At 37.1% G+C, this 15087-nt stretch overlaps 1 protein-coding gene across 3 annotated transcripts in view; it reads right to left on the reverse strand.

Moving 5' to 3' along the window:
• Window positions 1–15087, reverse strand: part of LOC115237112 (zinc finger homeobox protein 4) — a 457729-nt gene that overhangs the window by 246109 nt on the left and 196533 nt on the right. The window contains exon 1 of one of the 3 annotated variants that reach the window (XM_029809966.1): window positions 867–1241. The exons of 1 other annotated variant lie outside the window; for it this stretch is intronic. The gene's annotated coding sequence lies outside the window, so the exon portion shown is untranslated. Of the gene's footprint in view, window positions 1–483; window positions 1242–15087 lie in introns of those variants that run through there. One more of the 3 variants, XM_029809965.1, reaches the window with a different exon arrangement.

Here is a 15087-nt window from a genome sequence, read left to right on the forward strand (position 1 = left end):
AAATTTTTTTCCCCCCCCCCCCCCTTCATATCTCCTTACGTCCTTAATCTCTGTATTTGAAACGACACGAATGTATATTCGAGATAGAATAATAGAAATAGAGAGAAAGAGGGAGAGGGGAGGGGAGAGAGAAAGAGGAGAGGGAGAGAGAGAAAGAGGAGAGAGAAAGAAAAAGAAAGGGAGGGGGAGAAGAGAGAAAGGGAGAGAGAGAGAGAGAGAGAGAGGGAGAGAGAGAGGGAGAGAGAGAGAGAGAGAGGGAGAGAGAGAGAGAGAGATGAGGGGGGAGAGGGAGAAAGAGAAAGAGAAGAAGAGAGAGAAAGAGAGAGCTAATATGTCTATCTAATACAACAATCGCCCGATATTATTTTCGGTACACCCGATATTACAAGCTTTTACTTTGCAGACGCGATATTTATTCTCAACATAAAATCGTAATTCGAATGTATTGAGAGACAAGTAATTTTTGTAATCGTAATATCGTACCGTAATATAATTATGTCCGTAGCGATGACAGCATTAATTCCAGCGATGGACGTAATTCCATTCTTACAACAATCACGATAACTTTTTTTCGGTATTCCCGATACATTTCTCAACACTCTCGCTATTACACGCACACACTTTTACTCGCAGGCACAATATTTATTCTCGTATAACTTCTCGGTAATTTTATTTCTTCGAAACTGCGTGGAAATCGCGGAACTATCGGATTTACGGGATATATTGTATCTACGAATATATATAATAAAACGCTCGTCCGCGATCCTTCTTTCGGCTACTACACGTTTACTTACGGATACGCGATATATATTTTCAATAATCTAAAATCGTCATTCCATGCGATTCTTATGACTGTAATGTCGTACCGTAATATTTATGATCGCAACGACCAACTGATTCGGTTTCTTCGACACTCACGATACTCGATCGCGATTACATCTGTATCACAAACGTCCCGACGCCACAAATGACAGCGCACAACACACCGTATACAAGCGCGGACACGACTAAACATATCGATTTCCCGTTTCATTAGGACAGCTCGACATTCGCGATTTCGGATTTATACTACGCGTATATTCACTGTGTGAATCATTCGTTTTAATTTCTTCGCGTATATTGAATAAAGAACATGAATATGTGATATAGTTCTTGTCACTAGTTATACTAATAACCCGTTGTAATATTCATTTAGAAACTTGATTTATCACTCACGATACTATTATACGACAGATTGCGTAAATAACACAATGATCATATATTATAATTTATAATAAAGTTAAACGGAAAGTTCACGATCTAATTCTCGCGATAGTCTAGGCAATACTAACATAAGCGGGAGAATATATTCCAAAAAATGAGAGTATACATCTCGCGCGAGAGGGCCGGAGAGGGGGGGGGGGGGGTTCTCGGTAGCGAGACCGGCCGCTTTGTTTATATGCCATGTATGACAGCGCGGCTACAAGCGAGTTAATTCGTCATATATATGACGACGTATAATATTACATCGAACACGAGATCTCTGCGAAACGATGAGATAAGCGCCCGTTTTCAAAAAGAACAGAAGTCGATAGAGGAACAAAAAAATGAAACGGTGCGTTCAGTGTGTATTAGCTTTTCCAAATTTTCGTCTCTATACAATCTGATAAAATAAAAGAGTTATATTATATTCTATGCAATACAGCTGTGTGAAACGCAATAACTTCATTTGAAGATTATTAATCATTACATCTTGCATACGCAAATTGAGACGCTGCGTGTTAATGTATATATATATTATTAAATATGTTCAAAAATATAAATCGTAATCTATGTAATAATCGTAATCTTACCGTAATATTATTCTGACCATAGCAATTACAACTGATTGAATGTTACTTATAACTGATTTCATTTATTCAACACTTGTAATGTGTGCTCGATCGCGATTATATTTGTATCACAAAGTGTCCCGACGTCCCGACGCTACATATAACCGTGGAAAACAAAAAACCAACCACAAAGCGATAAAATTTTTCATTTCCGATTCCGGAAATGAAAAAGCACTGTAATCAGATTCCGAAATTCCGCTTGTGTTACACGAACTAACAATAAGTATATCCATCACGATGTATATTTGCACGCCAATTTTTCAGCTAACGAAATCTCGAAATCGAACTACATTGTTCTAATGGAATTGAAGGGAAAAGACAATCGTTTCGCGTTCGTTTACAGTGTGTTTCATGCGATTATTTGCGGCATCAAAATGTTGATGTGAATGTATGCAATCAAATATTGTGAGTATCAAAAAATCAATTTAAAAATCAATTTAAAAATCAATTAAAAAATCATTATATCATTTATATCAGTTATATCAAATCTTTTTGTTAATCAAGTCATTTTATTTTATTCGATGACATATGTATGTATGTATTAATTCATAGTTTCGATTTGATAATTATAAGCAAATCATATTTATATTGAAAAATAGTTGCAACGCAAAGCGAGATATATTCAAAGTTGATCATTAATGAAATAATTACCATTTTATATATCGTCAGATGTGATAATAATTTATAATTATATATAATTTAAAATTATCATGTTTTATTTCACTTTTCGTTTTCCATTTTGAGTCAGACGAAATAACTGCTTCGAAAAATAGCCATCATTTTAACACGCTTATGAGTCGTTAATCGTTGAATTGTTAATTGTAATAATCAGAAAAAATGATATTGTGCCTCGTCGTGCGCATGATAATAAAACGAGCACTTGTTAACGATAGTAAGTATACGCCGTGAAATTATGCGGAGGTCATGTGGTATTTAACTCGTCGCTGTCATAATTTGAAATATTCAACGTACTATAAAATAATATCATAAAGATTATTTTATTGCTTCTATATTTCTCGAATTGATTATTAACAAAAGGTTGACGTATCACTTTTCGTTATTTGAAATTTTTGATGCCGAGATTCATGTATTATTCTGCGCTTTTGATCCGAAATTAGGAGCAATCCAATCATCGTTAAGGAAATAATTATCGCTCTTAAAAGGGCACTAAAATAATGATTCATAATTTGTATTTCCTGTTCGCGTTGATTCTTATTTGAAATATATAGATATCACAAAATATTTGCTTTGTAACGTAACGCGTTTACGTCATAACATTCGGCGGCGTGGCTGTTTATATGCAGTCACCTCACTTGTCATTCGCGACGACACTCGGGCAGATAGATAATAGCACAAAGCGATCCGTGTAACGTCGTATTATCTCGCTAAATACAATCACGACAAAGTATTAAAACGTGATAAATGCGATTATTCTCTACGCACAGATTATCATCCCGCGAATGATCGAGACAACGTGTCGTATTATATCTCTCGAAATACGATTATTACAATTATCAACTGGTGTAATTAATTGATTTTCGCGATTAACGACTCGTAATCGAAGATGTTTATTTATGGAAGATAATTCGTGTAACTTTTTCTCTTGATGTAAGATTCAAAATGATAGAAGATGAGAATTATAAGTCCTTCTTTCATTGCGAGATTTATGTAGGCGATAACTGCTTTTTTAACGATACTTGATTTCAAAAATATGTCGTAAGCTTTTTGTCGTAGATTTAAAATAATTAATTTGCTAATCATTTTTAAAAACGCAATAATTATACACGAATCAAGTGATTGAGATAACGAAAACTGATAATATGTACATCATTCGTTATTAATTTGGAAAGAAATTAAGGAATAGATTCTCTTAAATTATATGGAATCAGTATATCATTAAAAAACATTGGATAATCATTGATGGTCTTATTGATTTACAAGTATAGCACTGAAATCTCATTGAAAAAGTCAGTTAATGATAGTGGCTGTTTCAATTAGTGTGATACTTCAAAATATATTTTATAATATAATACTTATGTCACTGCTTTAATCAGTGACATTTTCACTGATTCAGTTTAAGAGGATATTCTGTCTAATCTTATTTCTCGTGATTAAATATTGCGTGGTGGCAATGAAATAACTCTTACACGGTATGTTTTGACCTTGTATTTTATGATGTTTAGCTTACTACACGCTACTGTTTATACGCGGTCGCTTTGTTGTCATTCGCGTGGCAAGACTCGAGCGGAAAGTAGCGGCGCGATCCGCTTCATATGTTGTTTTATTATTTGTCGAGAAATACATATATATAAAATATAATTTCTTCCGATTATATTACAATTAAAGATTTACAACTTGTAAGCAAATCAAATGTGTCGACACCTATTTATCATATAATTAAATGATATAACAATGATTTATTATAATAATACATTTATTTTTCACGGTTTTTATATATTCAGAATGTATCGCCCGTTCAATAATGAACTTTGATTGTATATTTTCGATTCCATATTGATAACTCATTGCGTCTTAACTAAACCATAATACTTTTTTCGCTTAGTATCACGCGATATTAAGTTAAAATTAAACCGATATCTTTTAAAATTCTTTATTAATGAAATATTATGTGTGAATATATAGATATATTTCAAGTCAAATGGTATTGCTGCGCACCCTGTATATATCTAATTAACAAGTATTCACACAGTCGTTATTAATTACATATTTTATTTGTAAATCTATCAATTGCGTAATAAAAAAATCAATATTTTAATTCGATGTGTAAAAATTCATTTATACATCAGTTTTTGATATATTAAAAGACTTATTTTATAGAATTTAATTGATCGAAATCTATCACGCAAGATAGATGGCAAAGCGATGATATTTTTGAATATTACATTTTGCAGACATTTATCTCTCAATTTTAATTCGTATATTTACATTTATATATAGGGTGGGTCACCTGATGTTATCATCTTGATTTAGGTCAATATTAATATCTGTAGAAATAAATGGATTAAAGTAAAGTTGCATGGTTTCAAGGGGGACAAAAAAATGAGTCAAACGAAATTTTTTTAGGTGGAGACACTTCGGAGATTTGAAGGTGATTTTTTAAATGGGAATATATATTTTTTTCATAGCAGGATTGTAGTACATTTTCTCTGAATACAACCATCTCAGGTCTTAATGGTCAAGCTCTGGTAGTTGTTTGTAGCAAGAACAAAATTGTGAGAAGAAGAAACCATCATTCTCTTGCTAATGTTAACTTTATTTACCAATATTAGTGTCTTCACTTATAAAAATTTTGCTTGATCCATTTTATATCCCCCTTGAAATCATGCAACTTTACTTTAATCCATTTATCTCTACAAATATTAATATTGGCGTAAATCAAGATGATAATGTCAGGTGACCCACCCTGTATATATTTATAATACAAGATCTTAGTAAAACTAAAATGTATACTTTTTCATTATTAACATATATAGCATGGTCGCTGTAAGTAACGCGTGAATTGCGAATTCCAAGCAAATCGTAACTTTTTTTTTGTGTGTAGTTTTCGTGTTGTTTACATCGCAATATAATGAAGTGCGTGTCGTGCGCGATTAATATCGGGAATGCCATGCAAAGTGCGCGCAATTGTCATATTCTGCTAATTAATGCGCGCGCAGTTTTAGTTAATTTCGTATTTTCGCAAGTGAGTACAACAAATCCTGATAACTTGAGAAGATAAGATGATGATCTGGAGGGCGTCGAGCAACATCGAAACAACTATGCAGTGAGTAATAATTTTATTCAATTTATTATTTATTACTCGTTTATTAATTGTTATTTATTTAAATTAATTACTCCTTTATGTCCGCGGTACTGATCTATTCTAAATCATCGTGTAATCATCGTATAATGCATATAAAATATTCCAGAGATTTTGTACTGCGACATATCTTGAAAATTTATAGTAAATTATTTATATTTAATATTTTTATATATGTGTGTATGCATATGCACATGTACAATATTTCAATATTGTTTAATGCTACGCAGGCTTGAAATACTTTCAAGTAATAAAAGGATTAAAACAGAATAGCTGGCAGGAAGCTGCTAATGCTCGATACGTTAGCGGCTGCTGTAAATTAATTTGATGAGCAAAAATGTAACGCTATTTGTATAGTTTGCCAGGCTATATAGTTTATAAGTTAAAGCGGGATGATCAGGAAATTATTGGGAGTCTTGAAGGAATACGACAGCCATTAATGTGACAAGTAAAAAGTCCACTGATTTTAATAATTTCTAACGTTATTACCGGTCTTTTTAGCGAAACAATCGATCTTGGTATTCAAGGAACTCGGCCATAATTAGTGCTAATACCTGTCGATACATCATATATTAAGCACATGTAAACGCGGTTGACTACTCGACGTTAATAAAAGGCGAGTTTCGACTGTCGACATGCTTCGTCGATCTATTTTTTTATCTGTTTTTTTTTTCTGCTGAACACGATCGTAAATATCACATGCTATCATTCGTAACAAAAATGGCATGCAAATCTTTGATTCAGCTATCTCGGCGCTTTGATAAAAATAAACAATTTTATCAATCATTAATTGCAGAGCACGGGAATCGGTTCAACAATATTCGATTATTAAATAAATAAATGATTATTCCGCGAAATTTTCTATCGGAAATATCCATTTATTGTTAATCCTTGTGTCGCGTGATTTAATATTCCAGCTATGTTGATCGACGATTTCAATTTGTTAAGCAATTCTCGCTTTCCGCGACATCGTTATATGTATCCGTGATAATTATATGATGCAAACATTAATAAAATAGAAAAATGATATTAGAATAATAATATTCTAATATGGATAAAAGTTATTATTTTTCTTATTCTATTAATCTCTATAAAAAGAAGTTATCATTATATATATAGCTATTAGAGAAATAAATTATCAATGTGACAGTATCAACTGTCAATTTTTAAATATATGAAATTAATATATATCTTAAAAATTAGAATATTATTTATATACTCTTCTATTTAAAATTTTTTCTCTGGTCATCCTGTATTAATTTTCAACGGTTGGATCATCAGTATCGCAAACGCTCGAAATTTACGGCTTACAAAGTATGAGCTATAGTGTTGCTATTCGAGAAATGCGACTTCCGGCACGGCAGGCCATACGCGTCCCTAGTAACAAAACCGAACTATAGACCGCTGAGCGGGGGTCCCGCGATATATCTGACAAATCAAAGAATATACGCAGAGCGAGCCCTTTCGATTTCTCGGGTAGGAAGAAGGGTGCGCCGAAGATTCGGTTATTATGATGGAAGAAAGGGTCGATCCGATTGGGCATGGTATCGGGGTCCAGGTCCCCGGAAACAGGTAGAATCCACGACACTGTCCCAGATTTCCCTTTTCACCCCTGCGGGCCGTGCATAAATCGGCGGACAAACGAAGGTGCGGGGCGACCTTTTAAAGACCGCAACGTACTTTAATTGTATCAGCGAACTGAAAAGGTAGAGCGGAGATGAGAGCCCGGGGATAGAGGAAAAATAGGAGGTAGGGGAGGGAAAGGGGCTCATCGTGTATCATGTATTTTAAGGTATTTGGGTCATGCCTGCGAGGGGTAGTATACGGGCACTGTTTCTATTATTGTCTCAAAAGGGGCGCCCCCCTTTTCCCTTCTTTCTGTTTCTCTCCATGAGTCCCCGGGACCCCCTTATCCTCCTTCTAATTCAGCATCATGGAGAGGAACCGATCCGCGTGTGCATTCATTCCGTGGGCCACACCGCGCGTCGAGCGCATCGGGAGTGACAGAGTTCCGCTCCCGCGGGATATATCTGTCTGGGCCAGTCGGGCACCAGGACAATGGCCCGAATTAAGGGTGTTTATGTGTGGGGCATGGATGTGGGAATATCTGGAATGAAAAATAGAGAGATAGAGAGAAAGGTGGTGTGATTGTGTCGCAGGTATGCATGCTAATATCGACGAGAGATTCCACGGTCTCGTTATTTCGAGCAAGGATCTGGATGAACAAGGATATGAATAAGAGGGAAAGGGAAAAAGGTAATAGTCTTCCCATGATTCACGAAATCAATGGTCATGATTCGACGGTTGGTCTTCACAATCTGATGGTCGATTTTATATTTTTCAGCAGCGGCTTCCGGCCCGATACGGTCCCCCGCCGGGCCCCCTACGTTATTACATTCTTTCTCTTGCCTTTCGTTTTTTTTCTCTCTCTCTCTCTCTCTCTCTCTTTCTTTCTCTTGAAGGGAGACAGGTATTGGTGCTCAAAAGGGGTGACAAGTGTACCAGGTCTTTGCGAACGACACGGGAAGGTAAGACTTGTAACGGGCGCGAATCTACCCTCCCGGCGAGAAATTTGAATTTGAATCCTGTTCGCGGTCGGTCGCGTGCGGTCACGGATCCTGAAATTTGCATATGGCCGACACGTGAAAGGGGATGACGAAGTGGAGCGCGCCTTTTGTGAATGGCATGCTCCGGCGCGCTGAATCTCGAAGACTAGATCGCCGATGCAGAAGCTTTGTCCTCGTGTACGACGGTTATTCCAATCGAGCGGGAATGTGACTTTTGCGTTCGCATCTTCAACCAGTGATAGAATTTGTGCGTTTTTCGAAAGCTGCTTGTTACTTGAAATCGCGTTTCGACAATTAACAACTTCATTTTACACATCTCGCGCACAATACGTTAAATAAATATATAAAATATAATTTATATACATAATGACAAATATATATTTAAAACAATAGTAATCGTATATTTTTTTAAATAATCAAGACATTCATGGTTTCCGAGTTACAAGTAATTAAAAGTATAATTATTATCACCGATTAAGTTTCAAAAGAATAAACGGATAAATTGTATTTTTAAAATGGGCGTGTTATGTAATATGTTTTTGTAATCATCTCATCTCTCATACAAGTAGCTCGCACGTTCACCATGCAATGTAAATAAATCATTCGCTCAAATACCATACGACAAAGGTATCGTCACATCCGGCTCGTGTCGGTCGGTCGAAAAATTTGAATATTTTTTTTCCCGTCCACACGAGCCGCGCACTTTCCATCCTGCTCGTTTCGAACTGTATAGCAATTTCCGATGCAGACACGTGTCCGACGAAACGTCGATTCTAATTCTAATGTCTGCGCAAGACGGATTTAAATATTTTTCTCTTCCCGACGCCGATCCTGCAGCGCGATCCTGTCGCGCGTGCTCGCGCGTCCAGGATGTAACCAAGGACACGCGACCGCATTTGAATCATATTCGAATTCCGCCACGAGCCCACCGGCGATTTGCATCGTTTCTGATTTCCACTCTTAGAATCCAGCGCGCTGCTTTGCATGATTTGTTCGCTTCTTAGAGGCACGAGTCTCCTCTATTCACGGTCTCGAATCTGCCTCAGATGAAGGAGCGATGTTGCATAAGTAGCGGCATTTCGAGCATAAAAAATGGAGATTTATGTAATATACACAGGTCGAAAAAGCATTGATACATCGAAAGGCAGGATAAAAGACGGTAACAAAGAGAAGTTTATTTAGAAAATTTATCTAGAAAAAATTAACTAAATTAATCACATCTCTAAATCTAAATGCTCTTTAAAAAAATTTATTTTATTCTTATTTAATATCTATATTTAAATGTGTATATTTGATTTCAGATTTTTTTATGAAATTTTCCGTATAATTTAATTTACTTATTATTAGCTAAAAATTTTCATATTATTTATTTTTCTGTGATTCAAATGATAATTTGAGATATTCATATGTATGCAACAAATAAAAATATCATAAAACTGTTAATTATCTATCTTATTTAAAAGACGAGTTAGAGTAACGCAGATGTCGATAACGTCGTAAAACGTCTCGATTCAAATCCACCCGAGTTATCGAGAGTGTGGAAGGTCGTAAACGAACTGTTCGGCCCTTCTCCCCGACTTTAATCGCGTCCGTCGACGTTGCTCGGGATTTCATTTTCGTGCGAATGGGAAAGAAAAAGAAAAAGGGGAACGGGTCAGCTTGATACAAAAATTTACCGCGATCAACGGAGTCTGGATTACAAACCGTGAATGTCTCGAGTTTCGCGGACCGCTCTCTGTTTCTCTCTCTCTCTCTCTCTCTCTCTTCCCCCTTGTCGTATGCAAATAACTGTCGATCGATAGCGCGATTTCGCACCTCGACTCGCTCTCCTGCGACCCTCGCAGGCGAGATCGAGCTTACCTTGACTAGTCTCGGATCTTTCCTCCGCGGTGATTTTTATCGCGTTAACGAAGTTTCCGCGCGCCGTTTTACAACCGGCACGGAAGATTGCCGGATGACGATAGTAATAATTGTCGCGCGTACAACCGATCGATCGGCCATTTGGGCGTTCCTCCGAGGTCGCCTTTGCGATATTCCACGGGGCCCCCCCTGCTTTAACGGCTGCGCGGTCCACGGACGCTGCTTTTGACGAGTATGGAAACCCGTGGGTGACAATAATAATAATTGTACGGTCGTACCTGCATCCGAATGGAGTTGCCGAACGACGTTGAGGGCACGGCGCGCCGATTTTTGCGACGTTACAAAAGGGCCGTGCGTTCATCCCGACGAGATTCGTGGGTGACAATAACGATTTTAGTTTTACTACGGGCGTATTGACTCGCGATGTTCGTCTGTGACATGTTGTACTTTATACACAATACGACAGTTGCATGGAAACAGAAATATATAGCAGTGATGCGCACGACCATTCTCTTCCGCGAGAGATAAAGATCCTTTATTTGCGAGCGGCAAATGTAAAAATCTCAGACGTTAAACGATGTTATTTTGTCTTAATGTCTAATATTTTGTCTTCTTGTCTTATATTCGTGTATTTTCGTACATTTTACATCGACGTACATAAGTAATCCGAGTTAAAAATGTGTCGTATATCTAGGTATGTAATTAATGACGGGTCTATAAGCAATACATTTTCTTTTTGTATTTTAATTGGAAACTTCTTTAATAAAAATGTTTTTGAATGTAATCCTCTGTCATCATACTTTTGTGTTTAATATTCCGAAAACGCCTTAGAAAATTAAAATCGCCCAATCGAGACGTTACGCGGTGGCCTTATTTACAATAGGCACAACGCGTGCCTTTGCATAACGGATTGTTATGGTTTCATCTGCCCGAAAGTAGGCCCCTGTGAAAAGAGCGAGAGTATAGAGGATAATGCAAAGCGGATGAGAGTGAAAAATCAAAATGATGCAAATGATCGGCACAGCTTGGCACGAGAACTCGGGCGATATTCAAATTTCGAATGGTCGCGTGTCATTGAAGACGGCTGCAGATTTATGCGGATGGCACGGCTTTATGTTGCGAGATAATAAAATTAGAAATGACGCGCTGTGTCTCGTCGGAGGATCGTCGGATGTTCGATTATGTACCTCAATAAAACGGATCACTTTTGCATCTTCGATGAAGGGTTTTCTATGAGCGTTGGGAGGTAAAGGTACACACGGCGACACGTGGGCCTTCAACGGCGGCGGCGACGACGACGATGACGGTTGAAATCGATGCAAATGGTCTGCGCGTCCGTGACGAATTTCGAATTATGTTTCTAGTTTACGATCGTGCGCGGCGGCACGCCTCATAAATATTTATTAGAAAATATATCTGTCCGTAAGTCCTTAAATTTATCTTATCAAACGTCTGTCACCGAACGAAGCTCGATATAATCAATAAAAAAAAAAAAAATTGTCTTTTCCCGCTTTTTAAACGGATCATGGACATCAAAATAAAATTTTGATTTTCTATGATAAATTTGTTTTTCCTTTATTATAACAATACTTTTTTTAGTCATATTTCGAACCTTTTTTTCAATACAGTTACAAAATACATTTTTCTCTCTCTCTCTCTCTCTCTTTCTCTTATAATCGTAAGTAAATTAAATAACATAAAACTTTGGAGAAGGAATATTTTTCTCGTAATAAAATAAATGTGATAATAAATCGATATGTAAATTCGTTTAATACATCAAATTAGTTATTAGAATATTAATAAAATGCCCAATATAAAAGAAAGTCAAAAACGAAGAGTAATAAGACAATTGATAGACGGCAATAATAGATATATTCTTTGCATATCTGCGTTCGATTATTGTCAATGTTATCTCAACAGGCGATTTTACGAAATACCTCAAGTAAAATTTAAAAAAAAAAATCGCGAAGAGTGGATGTATTTAGGAGATGTGCAATTTCAATAAACACTTCTAGTTCTTCACGCTCGACTTAAAGGGGAAAACGAGAAAAAGATGGCACAATGTGGGTGAGGCGATTTTATAGGCTGGACTACAATACGACATTTGTAGCTTCAAGTCTCGTAGAGAATCGGTGTTATAACACAAACGCTCACTTGGCGAAAAAGTTGTGGCGAATCACGAAGCTCGAGCGAGGTGTACCCGCGGTTATATTTTTTTAACAGGGCAATGAGATAACACAAAAAAAATTTACATTACCAACCCTAAGAGTTTTACGCTTTTATATCGCGACCGTCGCATTTATTTCTATTTGTGACAACTATGTTTCTTCAAGCTTTGGTACACAAATTTTTACAGTCCGATTCAACTTTCTTGTGTGTGAAAATTTAAAATAACATAATTTAAAATAATAAATAAAACTGTATATTACTTTCTTACGAAACTAGCATGACTCGATAAATGTATGTAAAATACAAGTTTCGGTGATCAAACATACCCCAAAGTGATATCTGCGATGAGAAAATTATGCAATGCATACAAAATTATTTCAGCTCCTAAAATGTATCAGAGAATTGATAAGATACCTTAAGATTCGAAGGTTCCGTATATCAGCATTAGATATCTTCGTTCTTGAGATAATCGCGGTTCAACGTCAACATGATTGATTACATCGCAATGTCTCGCTAGCGTGTCACATTTGCATCAGAGAGATTATCATCTGGATACTCAATGTTTCGAAAATAAGGACTAAAACATAGAACTTGGTTTGTGATATCCGAATCGGAACGCTCGAGTATTCGGACACTCGTTTCGTAAGTTAAAACTTTGGTATGAGAATGTGTGTGGCACGTATATATACAAATGCATCGGTGTCGACACTCTCTTGGGGAATAAGTAATTGTCTAACAACGGCAAGTCTCTCTACTCCCGCGATCGTCGTTTACAGTTTTGCACCATGCAAACGGCCTCTTGAAGCTTTACGGATTCTAAACACGAGATTCTCTGTTGAGTTTCTCGTGATGCTCCTCGCGGCGCATTATTATTTATTTTCGCCTTAGTAAGGATAAAATAAATTTTACCATGTCAATTTGCAGTTAATTGTGCAGTTAAAAAATTTCCGTACTGATAACAAATTCTTATTATTTCTATTTAATAACAGACACGTAATTAAGCTATCAAATATGTCATGTGTTTCGATCTCCATTCTTAATTATATATGTATGTATGTGTGCCTAGAAAAGATAGGAGAGTAAATAATTCTTTAACTGTTTAATTAATAACTATTTACCAAGCGCGAAAAAAATTATTATAAATGTTATCAATAAAAATATATAAATTAGTAGACGCACGTAAATTATTATGTATCAATACTACTGCTACAAGATTTGATTGCAAAAATTACAAAATATATAATAACAATGAAATAAGTCGTACAATATAATATCATATAACAAAAATATAACAAAAATTGAGCTAAATATAATGAGAAATAATGTAGAAAATTATGATAAATCAGAAAAAAGAAAAAAAGACCAAATATGTCCTGAAGAGACAATAAATTTGCATTTGTTTATATCAAAATTACGACATAAAAATAATCTGTTAATTACACGTATGTTTTTATTATATTACATGGGGTAACGAATGTAAAATTATCCCAATAAAGCGAAATTTTCTCCGATGTAGATGAAAGGAACGCGACAACTGCGCGACCTTCAATTTTCTCGTTTTAACACGCACGCATACGCGCATGTGCGATGGGAAGTACGCATGTACTTTACCCGAACGTCAGTCGACACATCATTCACATCCTCATTTTTTCTCAATTAAATCCGGTAATTAGGTAAATAAAGCTACCTGTCAATGTATACGCGCGGTTGTTGCGAATAACTCTGTAGCCGCGCATAATTACGCGCTGTCGCACTTGCGTAGATGCGTGTATACGCGGTGGGAAGAAACGTAGACTAAGGGACTTGCCTTCACTCCCCTCTTTTCCCTGCTAGAAGCATCGTGCAGCAATCGCATGTAACGCTCGGAATTATTGATTGATGCGTGGAAAGACGCTCGTCTCTTCGAGAGAGAAACACGCCGAGAAAAATAAACAAGAATTTTGGACGCGATGATTTTTCTTGAATGCGGACGTGATGATCTTTTCGGATGCACTTGTTTTACGTTTTCGTCGATCTTCTTGTCTCGTTCGCCAAGAATTTTCCGTCCTCGATCGCTTGGATCCAAATGTTTACAGTATTGTACAATTACTTAGATCGGCATCCCATGATTCTGCCACATCTACACCTATGTTTCGTTCTGAAAGGGCAATACACACATATGTGCTATATATCCGGGACCTCACTTTTACGTATGTGCACGTTTTCACATGTGTACATCACATTGCAACTTGGATTAGGTTCAGTATAATGCGCGGTCGTGCAGCTTTGGGGGCCTGGAGGCGCTAACATGAAAATCGTATGGTAATAGGGTACCGCGGCTCCTCCAGCATGGGATCGAGTTGTGTAGGAGCGCAGTAAGTCTAGGTTTCTTCCTAGTATTAGCGAACCGAAGACTAGAATGGGAGAGGCGGTCAAGGAGAGGGGCACTCGGAAAGGCGCGGAACAGGTCGGGGATAAGGAGGAAGAGAGGACTCCGAGGAGCCCTCTCAAGGAGAGTCCGTGGGCTCGCGTGCCTCTGATAATTATACGCTCGAACTCGAGTCTTGGAAGAGAGAAGGAAGAAAAGAGACAGCGAGACGAGAAGGGAAAGGGAGGAAGCGAGGAGAGCGGGAGGAGCGGAGAATATCGAGTCTGCGGTTCGACAGGGTCGGAGTTGACCGGCGTCTAATCGATTCGCCGCCTCGACATGGAAATTTCTTCGAGGAGCCCGCAGGGCTACCCTTCTTCTGCAACACCTACCATCTCGCACAGAGCTTCTTCGCGGTCTTCCCCGTTCCTCCCATTCCTCTCTCGCGTCGCC

Source organism: Formica exsecta, unplaced genomic scaffold (genome assembly GCF_003651465.1).
Source record: "Formica exsecta isolate Colony F162 unplaced genomic scaffold, ASM365146v1 scaffold272, whole genome shotgun sequence".
Classification (NCBI taxonomy): Eukaryota; Metazoa; Arthropoda; class Insecta; order Hymenoptera; family Formicidae; genus Formica; species Formica exsecta.